This window comes from Malus domestica, chromosome 14 (genome assembly GCF_042453785.1).
Source record: "Malus domestica chromosome 14, GDT2T_hap1".
In the NCBI taxonomy this organism is placed as follows: domain Eukaryota; kingdom Viridiplantae; phylum Streptophyta; class Magnoliopsida; order Rosales; family Rosaceae; genus Malus; species Malus domestica.
The window spans coordinates 18,034,257-18,056,646 of NC_091674.1; the positions used below are offsets into that span (position 1 = coordinate 18,034,257).

Consider the following 22,390-nt stretch of genomic DNA (forward strand, 5'->3'; position numbering starts at 1 on the left):
CCTTGATTAGTTGTAAACTTTGAACACATTCCCGCATTCGCATATTTCATTATATTTAAATTTACTTATTTTATTTACAGTTGCTTTTTCTTCATAACTTGCATACATGTTAAAATGGCTTCTTCACCCTGGGGTGTCAGCCAGCACGTGCCCATCTTGGTGTTTGAAGGATATCGGGATCAGGGTGTGTCATAAAAGGAGACACAAACCAGACAGCTCGAGCAAACCCAAAGTCCTTTGATAAATGTTCGTCAGTTTTCAAGCGCTCCATTGCACACCCTCCATACCATATCCAACTTGACTCCTTTTGGATAGTCTTGCCACCAGGGAATCAAAATGGTGGAGTAGCCGCCACCCTTGCTTAGTCACCATTGCCAAGTTAAAGGCATAAATGTCTCGACATCCCAAACCACACTCCGCCTTTAATTTACATAATGTCCCATGACCACCGATGGATTTTACACGCCTCCGGATCACTTCCTTACCAAAACATTGCTATTAACTGATGTAATTCATTGCAAAAAGTTTTCGGTAATGAAAAACAGTTCACTGCATAAGATGGGAAAGTTTGAGCCGCCAACTTTATAAGGAGTGCTCTGCCACCTCGACTAAGCACCTTACTTTTCCATCCACTAAGCCATTTGGCAATCCTCTCTTTAATGAATGAGAAGGTTTGTTTCTTGTTCCTTCCCACACCCACAAGGGTAGGTAGCACCAAGTATCTATTATGTCATCCACCAACTAAACCCTCAGAAAATCGGCCAATTACCGCTGCTCATAGTATTGCATATTAGCACTAAAAGCTACACTACTTTTACTGAAGTTCACTGCTTGACCCAACCTGATGACTTGGAATACAAGTCCAAGACATTTTGGACGACAACATATTCATCCACGTTGGCCTTACCAAATAGAAAGCTATTGTCGGCGAAAAGCAAATGATGAATACTTGGTGCCCCGTCACAAATGTGTATACAACTCAAAGCTCCCATTTGTTCCTTCTTTGCAATGAGCCGATAGACCTTCAACACAAATGAGGAAAAGATATGGCGTCCCCTTGCCGTAGTCCCTTGGTTGGTACCACGTAACCTCGCGACTCTCCATTAATTAAAAAAGAATATGAGACTGATTTCACGCAAGTCATGATTGCCTTAGTCTATTTCCCGTCAAATCCCGTCTTAAACATCATTGTTTCCAAAAACGTCCATTCCACTTTGTCATGGGCTTTACTGAGATCCAGTTTCAAAGCTAGAAAATCATCTCTCCCCGCACGTTTATTATGTAGATAATGGTCAATCTTCGCTACCACCAAGGAATTATCCAAAATCAAACAGCCCGAAACAAAAGCACTTTGATGTGGAGAGATAATGGTAGACATAATTCATTTGAGCCGATTGGCTAACATAATTCATTTGAGCCGATTGGCTAACACCTTAGCTCTTATCTTGTAGATGACATTGCATAAACTAATGGGTCGTAACTATGACATATCTTGAGGCTCATTAACTTTGGGTGCCAAAACAACATCAGCGAAGCGAGCCTCCCTCAAAAGTCTTCCCGAATTAAGGAAGGAGCGAACATCCTCCACCACATCATGCCCAACAATATGCCAAAAACGTTGGTAAAATAGCTGGGATACCCCATGCCAAATAAAGTATAGGCATTGACGAAAGGGATTTTGGTTAATTTATATTTAATTTGTGATCTGAGATCTATTGAGTGAAGTGAAATACTAAATCGTAGTAGAGATTAGAGTCGTCTAGCGACTATTACTTTTAATTCAAACGAAAGAAAATTGGTATGAACCTAAGATCTCTTCAATGATTTCTTGCATTGATCATGTTCTTTGTAACGTGAAGCTTCAATCTATATGCCATGTACGCATCAAACCGATTGCATATCGAAAAAATATCCCTCTTAAAGTTGGCTTCTTAAATCTATAAATTTTCTATGATTTCTTGCATTGATCATGTTCTTTGTAACGTGAAGCTTCAATCTATATGCCATGTACGCATCAAACCGATTGCATATTGAAAAAATATCCCTCTTAAAGTTGGCTTCTTAAATCTAGAAATTTTCTAGAAGGGTAATGCTAGATAAACTAATCAACTCTTATGTCATTTAGTTTACAAAAAATTGTCTAACAATTTAGTCTCCCTAGCATTATCTTTTCTCGAATGCACCTGTCGAAGGGTAGTTGAAAGTAAGTAATTTTTCGCACTTTTATTTTTCTATCCTCTAGGTTTTTTTTGTCAAACATTATAAAATCCATTAATAAAGAAAGCAAGTACAAAAGAAGGAAAGCCCAAAACAAACAAGTAAAAGCACAATCCAACATAATAGAAAATACGATGAATAAGAAAAGAAAGACCACAAACAAGAGAAAACTCCAACTGAAACCCTAAATTTGAAAAAAAAAATTAAATAAATAAAAAAAAAAGAAAAAGTGCCTAACCCCTCTATAAGCTAGTTGCAGCACCTTCACAACGCCAACACCATCAAGAAGACGAACCAAGGAACCACAAATGGATGAATGAAAAATGAAGGTGGCCACGCCACCCGCGCAATGAGCGCTCCCATAGTCCTACCAGATAGTGCAAATATCACTTTAAAAGCCACCATATGGTGGAGCACACCTCCTAATGAACAACTTGGAAGAGCCATCCAATGAAACAAGTAGCCAAGGTTGATGATAGAGGATTCGTAAGGAGGAACAACAACTGGGAGGAACGATGCATAACAGACTGAGATAAACTCAAAGCAAAATTGAAACGAGCTCAGAATAAACTGAGACAAAAGCTCAGAGCACAGCACCAGAGGATAACAGATGCTAATGCTGATGAGGGAAAGAAAACAAAACCAGAAGGAAAGCAGACAAAAAAAAAAAAAAAAAAAGAAACAGAAGGGAGGGAGAGACCAGGACGGAGGGAAAGAAAGGATTTGGGGGAGGGGTTAGAGGGGAGAAATAAATCAGAAACCCTCCCAAACTTCACATTCATTCACTCACAATTCATTGCATACGAAAACCTTTGCAACACATCGAACAAACGATTTTCTCATCCTTCAATGAGGCTACCCAACAAGTCAAAATCTGATTAATGACTTCATGATTTTCAATAACCACACTTCTACGGTAAACGTTCACTGCCACGTAACGTCCCAATCCAATAATGCAATGTTATGCAGTGAGAATCTTACACAGCGCCACAATGATAGTAAACCCATTTCATGTGTGTCCTCCTGCCAAAGGACAGCAACATAAACACTCCCTGCTGAAATGCCAGACAATGGTGGAGTTCCAATTAGGGCATAAAGTCAATTGCAAGCAACAGAAGATTTAGGTTTTTCCATGAAACAAAAACTTCTAAAATTCATCACAATGGAGTCGAAATTTCAATTATACAGTTAAATTTCACTTTTCTTTCTTTTTTTCCAAAAACAAAAAGTCGCACTAATTCTAATACACTAATGGCTCTTTTGCCACTGTAGAAGTAACTTTTCAGCTTCATCTTCTGTACGACACAAAAGAAGGCAGAGGAATAAACAAACCTTGCAGCCGAGAGAAAGCCGAGCAGCACAAGATGATACAGAAGGTGTTCTCAGAAGTTACAATTAAAGCTTCTGCAACCGATCAGCCCTTACCTTGCGTGAGAGAAAAATACACAGCTAAAGATCATTGGGTTCAGAGAAATCACAGTTGATAAAACGTGGATAAAATCTAAGGTCACTGAACATTGAATTAACATAGAGATTTCCCCATAACAGCTAATTCCTATCGCCAATTACCTTAGGCTTCCATTCAGTACTATTTTTCCTACTGTAATCGTGTTCGTTGTTTCCGTTTGATTTATTCAATCCCAAGGCCAGAAATAAACACAGGCATGTAGGAAAAGAAAAATGGTGTGGCTATTCCAACACTTGTAGCAGTTTTTCACCTATTGCTTTTTGAATTAATTCCTATGTCTAAATCTCTGTACCTTGTGCGGAGGACTTCCTGGTCTTAACATGTTGTTGCTTATCCCAAGCCTTCCCTTCTTCTCAGATGCTTTCAAAATCTGGAAGGAACATGTCATGTATCATCTACACTCATCATGGCACCAGCATTATCGAACTCCCCACAGCAATTTTGTGCTGAAAGTATGGTTACCGGCTTTCTTTTTCCGAAAAACTCATATCCATCTTCCACAACCTGATAAACAAAACTCAAGAAATTTAATAAGAAATGGACAAACATTGAGAGAATCTGATAATAAAATACAATTTGCATCTCAGACCGAGCAAAAATATGTGTTCACAAATACTCATATAAAGAATTTCACTCCAGCATCAATTGGAAGACAATATCCAATCAATTAAATGAGTATGTGATGAAACAGGTGAAACACAAGAAGTCCTCCTATCGAATGAATATTTTCAAGTGTACAACTACTTATTGAAAAATTTATACCTGCGCCTAGAATCTCAACACAGCACATGGCATACTAGCATTCGATACCAATACACCAGGATAACAACCCAATGGACTTACCACAGTGACAAAGTTGATGATGAGTAGTGGAATGAATATGAAAAAAAGGGGAAATCAACCCAGAAAAACAGATAAATCAATGCAAACACACACAGAATCTCAAATTATAACTTACTCCGTGTGCTTTTACATGTTCATCAAAATATGAAAGACTAAATTTTAAAAAAAGTTATGTCAAAATTATCATAGTTGTATAAGAAAAGTGATTATTTGAAGATGCATCACATGTGGTCAAATCTTTAAGTCCCAGATGTTGTGTATACATGATGCAGGTCCAGCTCAGTCACAAACGAAAAAACAAAAAGAAAGAAAACAACTACATAGCACCTGATGAGCACGACAAATGAGATCAAGGTCATGTTTCTGGAGAAATTTGGCAACCTTGTCAGCCCAAATGTATATGACCACCACAATCATTCTCTCCCCAACCTTCAACATCTTTATCGGGATCAGCCCATAATAGATCACAGAAAAGCTCCCGAAACTGTTCACCTTAACGAAAAACCATATTTTTCACTAAAAAGTCAATCCCGATACTATTTACTTTACCTTTTATTTTGTCATTATTGATAAAACTCAAAGTTTTCAAGCATTTTTCATTAGTTTTCCTATTTTTCTATCCTCTATAGTTTGAATAAATAAAAACCCCACCCAAACTTCACATTCATTCATTCACAATTCATTGCATAAGAAAACCTTTGCAACACATTGAACAAACGATTTTCTCATTCTTCATTGAGGTTACACGAAAAACCGAACAAGAAGTCCTAACCTGATCAACGACTTCATGATTTTCAATAACCACAATCCTATTGTAAGGGTGCGTTTGTTGCACCGGAATATCTCATAATAACAACACTTCTACTATAATAAAGGTTTCACCACCATGAGGCGTCCCAATCAAATAATGCAATGTTATGTAGTGAGAAACTTGCACAGAGCACCAAAATGATGGTAAAGGAAAGCAACACACTCGCAGCTGAATTACCCTGAAATGGTAAAATCAATTGCAAGCAACAAAAAATTTAGGTTTTGCCATGAAACAAAAACTTCTACAATTCAACACAATGGAGCCGAAATTTCAATTATACAGATAGTTTCACTTCTTTTTTTGTTTTTGGGAAAAAAAAGTGGCACTAATTCTGATACACTAATGGCTCTTTTGCTACTGTAGAAGTAAATTTTCAGCTTCATACTTCTCTACGGCACAAAAGAAGGCAGAGGTGAATAATCAAACCTTGCAGTCGAGAGAAAGCCAAGCAGCACAGGATGATCCAGGAGTTCTCAGAAGTTACAAGTAAAGCTTCTGCAATCATTCAGCCCTTACCCTGCGAGAGAGAAAAGTATGCAGTTAAACATCGTTGGTTAGAGAGAAAACACGGTTGATAAACTTGGATAAACTCCAAGGTCACCGATCGATGAATTAACTTACAGATTTCCCCATAACAACTAATTCGCATTGCCAATTACTTTAGGCTTCCATTCAGTACTATTTGACCTACTGTAAGTATCCAAGGATGCCAGGTAAGATACTTCTTACATTTGATTCATCAAAGCTTCGAAACTATTGATTAACTCTCCACGAAACATTAAAAACTTAGGGAATGATAACCACACACCCTTTTTCTTCCCCTACATACCCCCGTCTAATTATGTCCATTGTTTCTGTTTAATTAATTCAATCCGTAGGCCAGAAACAAAAAGAGGCATGTAGGAAGATAAAAATGGTATAGCAATTCCCAAAACTTATAGCAGTTTTTCCCCTATTGCTTTTTGGATGTAATTCGTATTTCTAAATTTCTGTACCTTGTGAGGAGGAGTTCCTGGTCTTAACATGTTGTTTATCCCAAGCTTCCCCTTCTTCTCAGAGGCTTTCAAAATCTGGAAGGAACATGTCAATGTATCATCTACACTCATCATGGCACCAGCATTATCAAATTCCCCACAGTAATTTGGAGCTGAAAATATGGTTACCAGCTTCCTGTTTCCAAAAAACTCATATCCATCTTCCACAACCTGATAAATGAAACCCAAGAAATTCAATAAGAAACGGACAAACATTGAGAGACTCTACTAATAAAATTCAGTTTGCATCTCAGACCAGGCAAAAAACATGTTCACAACTAATCATATAAAGAATTTCACTCCAGCATCAATTGAAAGAGAGTATCCAATCAATTAAATGAGTACGTGACGGAACAGGTGAAATACAAGAAGTCCTCCTGTGAATAAATTTTTCAAGTGTACGTGACGGAACAGGTGAAATACAAGAAGTCCTCCTGTGAATAAAATTTTCAAGTGTGCAGCTATTTATTGAAAAATTTATACCTGCGCCCAGAATCTCAACACGGCACATGGCATACTAGCATTCGATACCAATACACCATTAGGGTAACAACCCAATGGACATGCCACAATGACAAAGTAGATGATGGGTAGTGGAATGAATATGAAAAGGAGTGGAAATCAACCCATAAAAACAGATAAATCATGCAATCACACACAGAATCTCTAATTATGACTTACTCCGTGTGCTTTTACATGTTCACCAAATTCGAAAGATGAAATTTTAAATAAAGTTACTTCAAAATTATCATCCATATTACTGTCATGACAAATTTAACTGTACAATAACAGTGATTATTTGAAGATGCATCACATGAGGCCAAATATTTAAGTTCCCAGACTTTGTGTATACATGAGCATGCAGGTCCAGTTCAGTATAAAAAAGAAAAAACAAAAAAAGAGAAAATAACTTCATAGCACCTGATGAGCGTGGCAAATAAGATCTAGGTCATGTTTCTGGAGAAATTCAGCAACCTTGTCAGCCCCAAATGTATATGACATGCCACGATCATTCTCTCCCCAACCTTCAACATCTTTATCATGATCAGCCCATAATAGATCACAGAGAAGGCCCTGATCTGGCACGTCCACCGGCCGTGCAATATTCCTAATCTGATATAAGTGTTTCAAATCAGGAGATAGACCGCCATGCATGCAAAGGATCTTCTCATCAAAAAGATCAGCAACAGGAAGACAGTTGAAGCAGTCAATAAATGTCTTCCAAATATGAACATTAAATCTTCTCTTGCACTCATCATAGAATCCATAGATGCAATTGATGGAAGCAGATTCATGGTTGCCTCTGAGGAGAAAGAATTTCTCCTTGTATTTGATCTTGTATGCAAGGAGAAGGCATATTGTCTCTATGCTAATGCTTACCACGATCAACATAGTCTCCTAGGAATAAATAGTTGGCCTCAGGTGGGTACCCACCATACTCAAACAGTCGCAAAATATCTGGATACTGACCGTGAACATCTCCTATGAAACAAAGAGGGAAGATGAGCATTGTCATCTTAGTAATCAACAGCAATTTCACATGTTTTCAATTTAGGAAACAAATATGAAAATGGTTCTTAATTAATCATTTGAATTAAGATTCAACTAGAAATTGGTCTTTAATAGTTATTGAAATGATATAAAATCTACCGTTATCAACATAAATGGATTTGCATCCACTTTAAAAAGACTAAGGTGAACATGAGAATGCAAACAAAATAATGGTTGATGATCATGAATATAAAATTACTTAATAACTGAAATTCCTTAACAAGGCACGGTACTAAATGGTGGAAAGTGAAACGATGCTAATTAGAAAGAAAAAAAGTGTAGTCCACCGTGTTTTCCCTCCGCATCAAATAACAATTTGAATGACTAATAACAATTTGAATGACACATAACACTACTGGATTGGCCAACCTACAAAAACACACGATTTAACCGACTTTCAACTGTATGTGTGAGTGTAATAAATGAGGATAGAATATAAATCCTATTACTTGGTAGTATCAACTTTTGACATTTCCCCAAGAGGGGGGAAGCATCAAATTTTGACTGCATTCAAGGGTCAATCTGCACCCCAAGAAAAGGGTACTCTCATTCATCACAATGACAAACTTCAATGACTATCTACTAAATCCAACTTCAAAGAATGCCTACCTACACAAAGCACACATGGAACTAGCGATGGAAAAATCGATGCCTGTCTAATCTAAAAGTAGAAAATAAGCACAATACAGCCACATCATAGACACTAGTTCCAGATGACCTAAGAACTACTTTTCAGAGTAAGAAGCCTATCTAACGCAGCAACAGGCAACCACGCCAAAACAAAAGTCAAAGGACAAGCTAGCGAATTACTGAAAGGCCTCATATAGAATCTCAATCTGACTAGAACCTTGCAACCCTTTAGCAATGCTCAAAAGTTTTGTTACATAACCCTGCCAAAGTCGCAAATTTTTCTAATGAAATGCTACATTAAATCCTCTGACCATCAACTTTACTTCGTAAGACAAATCCAGTAATAATCCAGAATGTGCTAAATCATACCTTCCACTTTGCAATATATATGAAATTCACCGATATGGCCAACAGTAACAGATTAATACATATGGTAACCCTTTTACTGGTAATTGCCATTTCTGCTCTAATCAAATGAACCATAACCCCCCCCCCCCCAAAAAAAAAAAAAAAAAAAAGACTCTCATTACCTTTCCAACAAATTACACAAACCACACTAACAAAATTCCAATTTCCAACCATCAAACCCGTTTAACATGTTGCGAATTACCCATACTACTCTTTCACACAATCAAGTCCAAATTCAACACATAAGCATGCAAACAAAGTCAAAGAAGCAACTTTTCAATTCATCCGAAGCAAAAAAACCAAAACTTTCAATCCACAAATCATTTAAAAACCCTAGTTCTTTACCACAGATCTTTATCAGAGCTTCAAGCTCCAGAAGATTCGGCTGACTGAGAAAGATTTCCTTGGAGGTGGAAAAAAGCTGCCGTATTTCAGCCTCCGTGAGTTGCACCTGTTTGGTGGTCCAGCCTTTCTTCGCTGCCACAAGCTTCCGTATAAGATGGTCGACAATACTCTCGTCCATCACAGCAAATCACCCAGAAGAAAAAAAAAAAAACCAATAGAGCAAACGAACCCATAATACCAAAACCTAGCACTCTTGGTCGAGGTGAAAAGTGAGAGGATAAAAATGTGATTAACGCGTAGAAACCCGAGAGACAAAGAGAATCAGAATAACAATAAAAGCGTCGAAATCAAAAGGAGAGATTTTGGGATATAACTGTACACATCGAAATTTCAGTGAAATAAATGTTAATCAATAATTAAAATTTCAACTTTCACGTGTCATATAAATTTTACACATAGCATGTGACTCAACAAAAAATCGAGAATTATCATAAAAGTCATCAAACATGACACATGTCAACACTTGGCAGAAATTATTTATTTCATCTGATTATTTAAATCCAAAAATCAAGTTTTGAAATTTTATAAATAGGAGGCCAAGACATTCATTTTTAAGGACCAATTCATAACCAATTCACCTCACACCAAAACTTTGAAGCTTTGAAACTCCAAAACTCCCAAGCAAATCCCGAACGATCAAGAAATCTCTCTTCGTTCTTTGTCAACCCAACCTTCAAGATCAAGCCCCAACGGCCCTTTGAAGGAACTTCCACCAATTCAAGATCAAGCATCGACGACCCTTGAAGAAAGCGCTCATCGTTCATCAATCGTTCATCCTAAGATCAAGCCCCAACGGCCCTTTGGATCAACAACATCAACAAATCCAGATATCCAACATTTCTTCAAGATAAAGCCCAAAAGCCTTTAAAGATCAATTCATCAACTGTTCATCAAGATCAAGCCCCAAAGGCCCTTGAAGATCCGTTCATCAACAGTTCTTCAAGATTAAGCCCAAAAGCCTTGAAGATCCGTTCATCCATCAACCTTCAAGATCAAGCCCAAAAGCCCTTGAAGAAACTTCCCTCAACCTTCAAGATTAAGCCCCAACGGCCCTTGAAGAAAACTTTCAACCATTCATCCAAGATCAAGCCTCGACGGCTCTTGGATCAATCACACATCCACAAATCAACACCTTACGGAGATCGAATCAGAGGATCAAATTTAAGAGAGATTGTAACCCTTAAATCATTAATACAAAATATTATTTTGTACACGTGTTCTTGTCTCGTTTGTTTCAGGAATTTTCGTGTTCACAAATTTGGCACGCCTAGTGGGATCTTCTCTACCTCTCATCTCTATCTTTGAATCCAAAAAAAAAAAACACAAATGGCATCAAAGAAGGCTCAAGTTGTTCTCGCAGCCAATGCGAAGAACAAGAGCATCCTCGCCGCAGGTGGTGTCACTTCGGGCATCATAACTCGAAGTAAGGCAAGAGCTCTTTTTACCTCATCTTCCACCCCTGCATCAACTCTGCCGAAAGAACAAGGGCACCCAAGGCACGAGCCCGTGATCACTTTGGCCTTGCCAAGGGTGCCAAGGGAGGAAAGCCCGAGGAAGTACTCTGAGTCTTTGCTTTCCGATGCTAACTCGAGCGACAGCACAGCCATGCAAGTTATGACTACCGGAGCAACTTCAATCTATGAGCAGCTGGCTCAAATGAATGAAGCGATCGCAAGGCTAACACGGATTGTAGAAGAAAAAGACTTACAAATCACTGCACTCGTCAACCGACTGGAGCCACAGGACGGCGAGAACCCTGACCCAGAGGATTTTCCACTAAAGAGATGAGCTGGCAAAGAAGAGGAGCATCCGGTGGAGAAAATCGATGTGAAGCCGGAGCCAGACCAAGTAGCGGCAGTCATGGGATCTCTTTCTATCCAGCAGCTGCAAGAGATGATCACCGACACCATCAAGGTGCAGTACGAATGGAGCTCACATACCTCTTTGTTATACTCGAAACCCTACTCGAAGAAGATTGATGCCCTGAAGATGCCAAGAGGTTATCAACTACCAAAGTTCATGCAGTTTGATGGCAAAGGAAACCCAAAACGGCACGTTGCACATTTCGTCGAAACTTGCAACAACGCGAGGATGGAATGAGATTACCTCGCCAAGCAGTTTGTACGCTCACTGAAAGGAAATGCCTTTGAGTGGTACACAGACCTAGAGCCTGAGTCCATCAACAGTTGGGAGCAATTGGAAAGGGAATTCCTCAGCCGCTTCTACAGCACCCGCCGCACTGTGAGCATGCTAGAGCTGACGAGCACGAAGCAATTGAGGGATGAGCCAATCGTGGACTACATCAACCGATGGTGCAATCTAAGCCTCGACTGCAAGGACAGGCTCTCAGAGATCTCTTCAATCAAGATGTGCGTCTAAGGCATGCAATGGGGGTTACATTATATCCTTCAAGGCATCAAACCACAGACATTTGAAGAGTTAGCCACCCGTGCCCACGACATAGAGCTAAGTATTGCCCATCACGAGAAGAAAGAGCCGATCACCGACTTCAAGAAGGATAAAGTGTTCTCCCCAAATGTAGACAAGACTGGGAAGAAAACCCCCAATTAAGCATTCACTGTTAGCACTGCGCCCGTCAAGACCGCCTCCGCACCCAACAAGATCTCCTCCAAAGCCAAAGCAAAGGAGATAAAAAGAGGTGAGCCTCCTCGCACCCAAGACAGGTATAAAAGCACCTTGAGGGAATTGGAGCAGAAGGTGTACCCTTTTCCTGACTCAGACGTGGATGCAATGTTAGACGACTTGCTGGAAAAAAAGGTAATCGAGCTACCCGAAGCTAAGCGGCCTGAAGAAATGAATCGCATAAACGATCCTAAATACTACAAGTACCATCAAATTGTGAGCCATCCTGTGGGTAAGTGTTTCGTCTTAAAAAAGCTCATCATGAAGCTAGCACAACAATGACGAATCGAGCTCGACCTCAAAGATACGGCCGCAACACATACTACTACAATTGCATTTGGATCTTTCGATCCCGCACCTCTCCAAGCAATACCTGACCATTCTTATCAATGCTCAAGTTACACGATACCTTCTGCACAACCATCGCCAGGGGCAAACGAACAAGATGCACATGCCGATGATGAAGAAGGATGGACATTGGTGACCTACAAAAAAACAAGGAAACCAAAACCACAAGCCACAAGACCAAAGGTGGAACAAGTGAGAAAGCACCGTTGCCACAATAGTAGGAAGCCCAAAAGAAACGTAAAAGCTGATAAGCCAATGTATGTTGGGGAACCTATGGTGCAAGAGCCACGCATTCCTGTCTCCTTGCACAAGTACTTCCCGAATGACTTCTTCCAACAGTGCATTATCGCTGTATGCCACATGGTCGAAATAGAAATGGAAGAACTTTCAAAAGGTAAAGATATCACCACTGAGGGAGAAAAAAAACTCTCACGCTCGAAGAAGGTCTGCCAACACACTTTAGCATTGAGGAAGCGCTACGATTGCCAAGAAGATGCGAAGAGCATTAGCATCGGTCTTGGAAAGTCCCAATGACCACGAAGTGCAAGAAAGCAAGAACGAATGCTTGAAGCTTCAGCCACATGAATGTGCCACATGCTGTGCCATCGAGGACGCAATCCACTTCACCGACGAAAACTTGCTGCTAGGATCCAAGCCTCACAATCGTCCTATCTTCGTCTTTGGGTACGTAAGGGAGCACAAAGTCAACCGCATGCTTGTGGATGATGGATCAGCCATAAACATCATGCCAAAGTCAACAATGACTACAATCGGCATCAAAGTCGTCTACTAATCCAAGGTTTTAATCAAGGAGGACAAAAAACGATAGGCATGATCCGAGTAGAGATGACTATTGGTGAACTCAAGTCAAGCACGATATTCCATGTGATTGATGCAAGAACTTCCTACGGCTTGCTCTTAGGAAGGCCTTGGATCTATGCGAATGGAGTAGTACCGTCTACCCTTCACCAATGCTTAAAATTCTACCAAGAAAGAGTGAAGGTAATCTATGGCGACACCAAATCATTCATCGCAGCCGAATCACATTTCGCAGACGCCAAGTTCTACATGGATGAAGACATGGTGCCTGAAGCTCTTCCAAAAGAGATCAAATCCACGGGCAAAGCAACACCTAAAAAGCAGGAGTGGCAAGCCATGCCTAAGAAGCAAGAAGGAGAAGCCATGCCGTCTTCAAACAAGAACGATGATAAGCTTGCTAAACCTACAACAACCAAAGGGAGTACGACGCCCTCAAATGGACCAAACACACCCGTCTTCCGATACATTCCGATGTCGAGAAGAAAGAATGGTCAATCTCCGTTCGAAACTGAAGCAAGCAAAGCCGACGCACAGCGGCATATGGATAATGTAAAGTTGCTCAAGACAAATGCAGTTTTGCCTCTGACACAGCTAGGCGACGCTAAGGTTGCAAGACTACCACAAGGCTTCATAAAAGCTCTACCAAAGGGGGTGGAACCAAGCTTTCTCCCAACTAAGAGGACTGAAGAAGGTTTTGATCCAAATGCCTACAGACTCATGTCGAAAGCTGGGTACGACTTCGCTTCTTCCTCGAATCCTGAAAAAAAGGTTTCTAACACCGTCAATAATAAAGAACGTGACCTCATCGAGACTCAAAAGAAGTTGAAGAAACATGGTTACGAAGTTGACAACGACAAAGCTGGACTTGGCTTCACACCAAATGCACCCGTGAAGATTTCAAACAAAGCAAAAAATGCTAGCACTCAACACATCAGCGTAAGCATTGAACAAGATCAAGAGGAGCCTAAGTCCGCCTCTCCGACGTCAGTTTTCGATAGAGTGAATCGTTCAAGACCCAGAACGTCAGCACTTGATCACATTGGTGGTCAAAACTGAACCTCCGTCTTCAAGAAGTTTAACAGGCCAACATCCCAAAGCTCTGTTTTTGAAAGGTTGTCAAAACCTAAGAAGCAAAGCCACACGGCCAGCTCTCCTTTTTGTCGGTCGACTTTGGAAAGACTTGAAGACAACTGGAAGTTTTCTAGAAATAGGGAGACAACGTCAAAGGAAGAAAAGCTCGATAGGCTAGCAAAAAAAGGCAATATTCGAAGCTCAATTCTTTCAAGGATGAATAGCCAAACAATCTTGGAGGTTGACACAAATGGACCACTGAAAGTAAGAAGGCGCACCATCATCCACACTGGACAATCTTCATACCAACAAGCCCAAGAGGATGACACTGAAGGGGAGATCCAAGACATCTTCCCCGTCACAATCCAAAAAGGCAAAGGAGACAAAATCTTTAAGGAAGACGTCACTTTTTTTTCTTTCGACTCAAAGTCACCACCTTGATCGCTGGGGGCATGCTCCAAGTCAAGTGAAGTTGAAGGAGGGACTCATGTCACTTCAAAGAAATTACACATGAAGCCTACGTCGCATTCACAAATGCGCCAATCGAAAAGGGGGCAAGAAACCATTGTTAATACTTTCAAGCCTGGATGAAGCTGAGATCGACAACATTATCGAAGGTGATCTAATTCAAGAGGTCATGGACGCAGGATGAAACTTAAATGTTGCCTTTAAAAAATCAGGGGAACTCCGCGCTTGCATAGATTCTCGTAACTACAACACCCGAAAGGACGACACCGAAGAGGAAGTCCAGGATGTCTTCCACATCACGATCTAAGAAAGCAAAGAAGACGAGATCCCCAAAGAAGATGTCACTGTTGCGCCACCACAACTTGAGGATGGGGGGCAAGCCACGGTTGATGATCTCAAAGAGCTCAACTTAGGCACAATAGAGGAGCAGAAACCTATCTTCCTCAGTGCGCTGCTAAGTGCAGACGAGGTAGATGAGTATTACCAACTGTTATCAGAGTACAAAGACGTCTTTGCTTGGACCTACAAGGAAATGCCCGGCCTTGACCCTGTCATCGTTGTGCATCATCTTGCAATCAAGCCTGGAACGCGACCGATAAAGCAAACTCAAAGGCGCTATCGATCTGAGCTTATTCAATAAATCGAGGCAGAGATCGACAAGCTAATTGAAGCAGGCTTCATTCGAGAGGTGCAATACCCCAAGTGGATCTCCAACATCATCATCGTCCTTAAGAAATCTAGACAAATACGTGTTTGCGTAGACTTCCGGAACCTCAATGACGTTTGCTCGAAAGATAATTTTCCCTTGCCAATCATCGAAATCATGGTGGATGCAACCACTGGCCACGAGGCACTGTCATTCATGGACGGCTCTTCTGGATATAATAAAATTCGCATAGCTCTCGAAGACGAAGAACTAACAGCCTTCCGCACTCCAAAAGGTATCTACTGCTACAAGGTGATGCCCTTTGGTCTGAAGAACGTTGGAGCTACATATCAATGTGTAATGCAGAAAATCTTCAATGACATGCTACACAAAAAACGTAGAATGTTACATAGACGATGTGGTGGTCAAGACAAAGAAAAGATCAGACCACTTGAAGGATTTACGAATGGTGTTCGAAAGGCTGCGAAAATACAACCTCAAGATGAACCCGTTAAAATGTGCGTTTGGTGTCACCTCTGGAAAGTTCCTTGGCTTCATTGTCAAGCACCGTGGTATTGAAGTAAACCAATAAAAAATCAAGGCCATTCAAAGCATGCCTGAGCCAAGCAACCTGCACGAGCTGAAAAGTCTACAAGGACGGCTAGCCTTCATCAGACGCTTCATCTCCAGCCTTGTAGGGTGTTGTCAACCGTTCAGCTGACTCATGAAAAAAGATGTTCCGTTTGTATGGGACGAAGCATGCCACAGTGCTTTTGAAAGCATAAAAAAGTATTTGTCAAGTCCACCTGTCTTGGGGGCGCTTGTGCCTGGGAAACCACTCATATTGTACATCGCCGCTCAGGAAAGTTCAGTTGGAGCACTCTTGGCGCAATAGAATGAATCCCAGAAAGAATAAGCGCTCTATTACCTCAGCCGAACTCTCACCGGCGCTGAGTTGAACTACTCTCTAATAGAAAAGATGTGCCTTGCCTTGGTGTTCGCCATCCAGAAACTCAGGCATTACATGCATGCTTACACTATCCACTTGGTTGCTAAAGCTGACCCGGTCAAATACGTCATATCTAAATCAGTCTTAACGGGGCGACTCGTTAAATAGGCGCTGCTTCTTAACCAGTATGAGATCATTTAAGTCCCAGCTAAAGCCGTCAAGGGACAAGCGCTAGCAGACTTTCTTGCAGATCATCCAATCCCAACTGATTGGAAAATCTCAGACAACTTGCCTGACAAGGAAGTGTTCTACATCGACATCTTCTCGACATGAACGATGTTCTTCGACAGATCTGCACAAGTAGACAGAGCAGTGGCAGGAATAGTATTTATGTCGCCATAAAGGCAGATATTACCTTGTTCCTTTCAACTAAGTGAATTATGCTCCAACAACGTCGCTGAGTACCAAGCACTGATCATCGGGCTCTAAATAGCGATCAACATGGGAATTACAGCCCTTGAGGTATTTAGCGACTCCAAGCTCATAATCAATCAACTCTTAACCGAATATGAGGTGAGGAAAGATGATCTCGTCCCATACTTCCGGCTGGCAACTCAACTGCTACAAAAGTTTGAGACTGTGACACTAGAACATGTGCCAAGAAAAGAAAATCAAATGGCAGACGCTCTTGCCAACCTAGCCTCAAACATGACATTAGGAGAAGATGAAACCGCAGACGTGCCAGTCTGCTAAAGATGGATGACCCCTCTCGTCACTGAAATACTGCTGGATGATACAAATGTCATCTCAGTACTTCCAGTCGATGTTGAAGAGTGGAGACAACCGCTAATTAACTACTTAGAGCATGGAAAACTTCCAGATGATTCTAGACACCGCTCTAAAATACGTCGACGAGCACCTCGCTTCCTCTACTACGAAGAAACACTCTACCAGCGCTCTTTCGAATGAGTACTTCTGAGATGCCTAGGTGAGGAAGAAGCCAATCAAGCCATGGAAATACAAGTTCTACGAGAAATACAAGTTCAACTGCACAAGTCTTCCATGTATCATGCTCCGGCCAACGGTTTTGCAGAAGCATTCAATAAAACATTGTGCAATCTCTTAAAGAAGGTGATCGGCCGAACAAAGAGAGACTGGCACGAAAGAATAAGCGAAGCACTTTGGGCATATCGGACGACATATAGGACTCCTACCCAAGCTACGCCTTATTCTCTTGTATATGGCATAGAAGTTGTTCTACCGCTCGAAAGTCAAATTCCCTCACTAAGAATGGCTATACAAGAAGGCTTGACTGATGAAGAGAATGAAAAGTTGCGCCTTCAAGAGTTGGAAGCACTCGACGAAAGAAGGCTCGAAGCTCAACAACATTTGGAATGCTACCAAGCACGGCTATCCAAGGCATTCAACAAGAAGGTCCGCCCAATGTCTTTCCAAACTGGAGATCTTGTCCTTGCATTGCGTAGGCCTATCATCACAACTCACAAGACAAAAAACAAGTTCACATCAAAGTGGGATGGACTATACGTAATATAAGAAGTCTACACCAACGGCGCTTACTTAATCATGGTAGAAGACGGCTTGAAGATCGGCCTCATCAATGGCAGATTCTTGAAGCGCTACTACCCCTAAAACAAACGCCATGCTCCTCGCCAACATGAGCATAAACTGCACATGGCAACAAAGCTCCTGGCCCGCGAAAGCATAAACTGCGTATGGCAAAAAAAAAAAAAGTATTTAAACCATGTTATGACTTGATCCCTCCTCAACCGAGGGTACATAGGCAACTTGAAATGTCAAAACTTCAAGTACAGTCACACCATCTAAAAAAAAGAAAAAACACTTTGAAGAATGAAGAGCAAATTCAAAAATGTAAATACTTTATTTCTTTAAAAGAAGGAGTCAGCTCCAAAGCCTGATTACAAGAAAAAACAGAAGATACTACTTGAAAACTATGTCCCTAAAACTGCGAAGGCGATCTTCAAGCAAGCCTTCCAAAGCCTTCAAAGTCTCTACCTCGGTGGGAGACAAGATGGGCAACTCCATAGTCATGCATTTCTCTCGTTCTAAGCGTGAAATCTCCTATTGGCATTGAGAAAGTGTAGTTCCCTGCTCCGCGAGAACACTTTTAAGTTATGATGCTTCGATTACCAACTGCTCTCGCTCTTGCACCAATGCATCTAGACGCCCCTGGACAGAAGTTAAAGAAGTCTCTGTAACTTGATAATCTCCCGAAGCAGCTTGCTGAAAAGACTAGACTTGAGCCAGTGATAAGTTTATTGTTGCTAGCTGATGAGCTCTAACATTTGGGCTTAACTTCTCAAAGGAAATAGCACGCAAGGAAGAATACTCAGTCGAGGCGGCCATAAGTTCGGCAATCTTGATCTTCAAGGATGAAGAATCAACGTTAAGGTTGTCAATCACAGAAACAAGCTTCGACAAATCCTCATTGAGCAATGTAAGGTCTTCTAACGGGCACTTAGAAATCTTTTTCTCTATATGGCTCTTGATATCCATTGCCGCACCAAGACTGATGCAATGGATGACTTGCTCAGTACAGCTAAGGTTCGGCCCTCTCAAAGAGATCTCAGAGTTAGCTGGCAAATGTGTTGGACGTATGATGGGTTATTGCATACCTTCACCTACACATGGCAAACTCGGGAAGTTCAGCAGATTTGGAACAAGCTTTGCACCAGGCGGATCCCTAATCTCCCTGTCTGTAGGTAGGTCGCCTGCAAATAGCATCTCCGTATAGGAATAAACATCTGCAGTTGCCAAATCAAAAGGACAAGAATGCCCAACCTAAAGAAGACGAAGAAAGATGTTATAAACGAAAACCAAAATGATGAAAGCAGAAGAAATCATGAGAGAGAATGAAGTACATACATCTCTCTCAAATGGCGTACGGTCATCGAATTGAGGAGGTCTAAACACTTCTTTCTTCTTATGACGAAAATTGACATCGTTGTCAACCTGAGCATCCTCAAGTGGTCGCTTGTTTGAAACTTGTTGATGCTGCTGCAAAATAAATCCATCTTCGTGCGAGTCAACTTCATCTCCTGCCTCTTCAGAAGCATCCGAATGTCGAGGAGATAAGCATGGGCGTTGAGGAGCTAAAGCTACAGATCTATCTTGTTAGGGAGCTGCACTCGCGCAATCAAGATGCACCAGTCGCATAGGAACCACAAGACAACCCTCTCTCGACATATCATCGCTTGAGTGAGAAGAATTGGTACCACTTGCCATCCCCAAGTTTTTGTAATGTGTCTTTGACCACCAACGTGCGTAAACACGGGTCACTGGATTACTCTTGAACTCATCATTGGCTGGCAGCGTGATAACAACATTTGTGAATGAACGGGTACAAGACTCCCAATACATGTACACGGCTTGCAGGGATGCCGATTGGTTTTTTTCCTTCAGCTTGCCTGGCACGCTTTGGACAAAACCGAATTGCCTACTGAAACGGTGGGGACTATATGGCTGAACAATGCATCGGTCTTCTTGCCACAAAGAAATAAACCCTGATCGAAGACTTCTATGATAAGACAAGTCTGAAAAACAGAGATGCGAATTGTCCACTATGCCTCGCTGCACCGAGCCAACTCTCGCTAAGGGGTCCATCCTCAAATCTTCACAACTTTTAAATAGCGTTCGTGCCTGCAAATCATCAAGGCTCTTCGCGAAGAGCACACCAGAATACTTCGTCATCAAAGGCCCCAGTTTGGCTCCAGTCGATGAAGAAGCCTTGACTTGTCTAGAGTCAACAAAGGAAAATGAGTGCCAAAATATTCACCCAACTAACCATACACATAGTGGTAAGGAAGCACTGCAGCACGATCTTCAGTGCTTGCCGAGTCCGAGACAATGCTTAAGCCATTGTAAATGTTGGCTAAGATCGAAATAGCAAGGCTAAAAGACTCACCTGCATCCATCTTGCTAGCAACTTTGAAAACTCCAAGATGAACTAAGTTGACGTCGCCTGCTGGGAAAACAAACTTACAAAGCCAACAAGCTAATAAAGCAGCTAGGTAAGACTCCTCCACATGCTCTGATGCTATGCCAAGATCCTCAAATGCTCTCAACTCGTTAGAAGAGCGGCGCCTGGTTGAGCCAATAACACCGAACGGGTCTGAGTCTCCCTTTGGCCTAGTGGTCTTGTTACAACCACTTTTCTTCAAAGGCTTCTTATACCTCATGGCCTTCCAGTACCAAAATCGGATCCACGAGGAAATCCTCACGCCTGATTTACCTTGAGCATCCTGGAAAAGCTTGTGATACGCCCAAAACAAACAGCGGCAACTCGCAGGCAATCCTCGGCTATTGCAAAGAGAAAGTTCCTCCGCGCTAGGAACGACCTTGTCGTAAAACCTACCTTGGATCGACAAGCCTCCTATCCTGTGAAGATCCCAAAGTGAAATTGACATCTCCCTTTGCACTGTGTGAAGTGTGTTGGTCACTGAACACCAATGCTCAAAGAACGCACGAATGATGGAATGATGGCAATCATAACTAAACAAAGATGAGTACACAGCGTGGTAAAGGCCCACGTTAGTAAGCACATCTTTAGTCGGCTTAAGAAATCTTCAAGCACTTCCAATAAAACTCATAAAAAACGGCATCTCCAATAGTCGAGAGGATACCATTCCAAGTCATAGCTCCGTTGCGGATGTGATCACCAAGAAGCTTAAATGTGGCCGAATGATTGTCACCAGCATGGTGCGAAGGATTCAAGATAAGAATCCTCGAGATGCACGCCTTCTTCTTCGTATCTGGTTGAACAGAATCTACCACCTCCCAAGATACTTCGAAAGACCACGACTTGATATGCATGGAGTTATCTTTTACGGGAAGGGCAAGCGCCTTAGGACCAGTCAGTGGTTTGTAAAACTTCAACGTCGTTCCTCTATCTTGCGAATCGTCTGCCTTCGCAAGAATGGTGATGGTGCTGCTCTTAAATCACTTAAAAATACCATGACCTCGGAAAAAAATCAGCCATAAAACTTAAGCAGCACGGCAAAGAGGGCAGCTACAAGACAGTCTATCCAAGCGGCGGCAAGAAGCACATCAACGTTACCACCGAGGAAAGTTGTGACCAAAAGGCATTACACAACATAAACTTGCTGCAGTCTCTTGCACCGCTCCACACGGTAGCGCACCACCGAGGGAAAAAGACTGTGAACAAAAGGCATTACACAACGAAGTCCCTCCACGGTCTCTTGCACAACACCACACGGTAACGCACCACCGAGGGAAAACTGTGATAAAAAGGCACTATGCAACGAAACCCCGTTGCAGTCTTTTACACAACACCATGCAATAAGTGACACACTCCAACAAACCCCAGGCAACAAAAATGCAGCAGCTATGCAATGGTTGTGCAGTGACGACACAATCCTCCAGCACTACAAAAAAAAAATCAATCAGAGGGGTACACATATTATATATAAATAAACATTATATATATATATATATATGTATATGTATATATATGAACATGGTGATGGTGCCGTGCACCTATATATATATTATTTTATATACATGAACATGGTGATAGTGCCGTGCAAATATATATACGCGAATAGGCCTCACAGGGTAAAGGCTTCACAAGAGGCAGCGAGAATGCAGTGGCTGCGCAATTGGCTGTGAAATGGTTGTGCAGTTGTGGTGTCCAGAGAAGCAAGTGAACATGCACAAATATGAAGCAACAAGCTTCGGTGCAAATAGACACAACTACACTTGATAGGTTAAAAATCTCAAACTGATGGGAATGGAATAAGGATCGAATACCTATCTAAAAGCCTTACAGGAAGGCTTACTTATACACACCAGAAATTGAAAAAAAAAAAAAATTAATCAACATTACAAAGCACATGCAATGAATGATGATGCTCACACATGCAGCAGCCTGCGCAGAAATCTTTTGTTAAAGCTGGGAAAAGCTTTAACAACCTGCAAGCAGCATATTTGGGGGAAAACAAGGACATGCGGCTTTAGTTGTGTTTTTTAGATTGAATGATTTCATTGCTGAGTTCACTGCCACCCTCCTCCTCTTTGTTCA

General features: G+C 41.4%; 1 long non-coding RNA gene and 1 pseudogene across 1 annotated transcript; both read right to left on the reverse strand.

Moving 5' to 3' along the window:
* Positions 1-2,988: 2,988 nt before the first annotated feature.
* On the reverse strand, positions 2,989-5,084 carry LOC139191482 (uncharacterized). Its single transcript, XR_011575558.1, has 4 exons — positions 4,856-5,084; positions 3,978-4,189; positions 3,550-3,642; positions 2,989-3,272 (listed from the first exon to the last, which is right to left on the reverse strand). It is a non-coding gene; the product is annotated as an uncharacterized lncRNA (long non-coding RNA).
* A 451-nt stretch (positions 5,085-5,535) lies between these two features.
* LOC103426982 (serine/threonine-protein phosphatase PP1-like) lies at positions 5,536-9,617 on the reverse strand (annotated as a pseudogene).
* Positions 9,618-22,390: the final 12,773 nt, after the last annotated feature.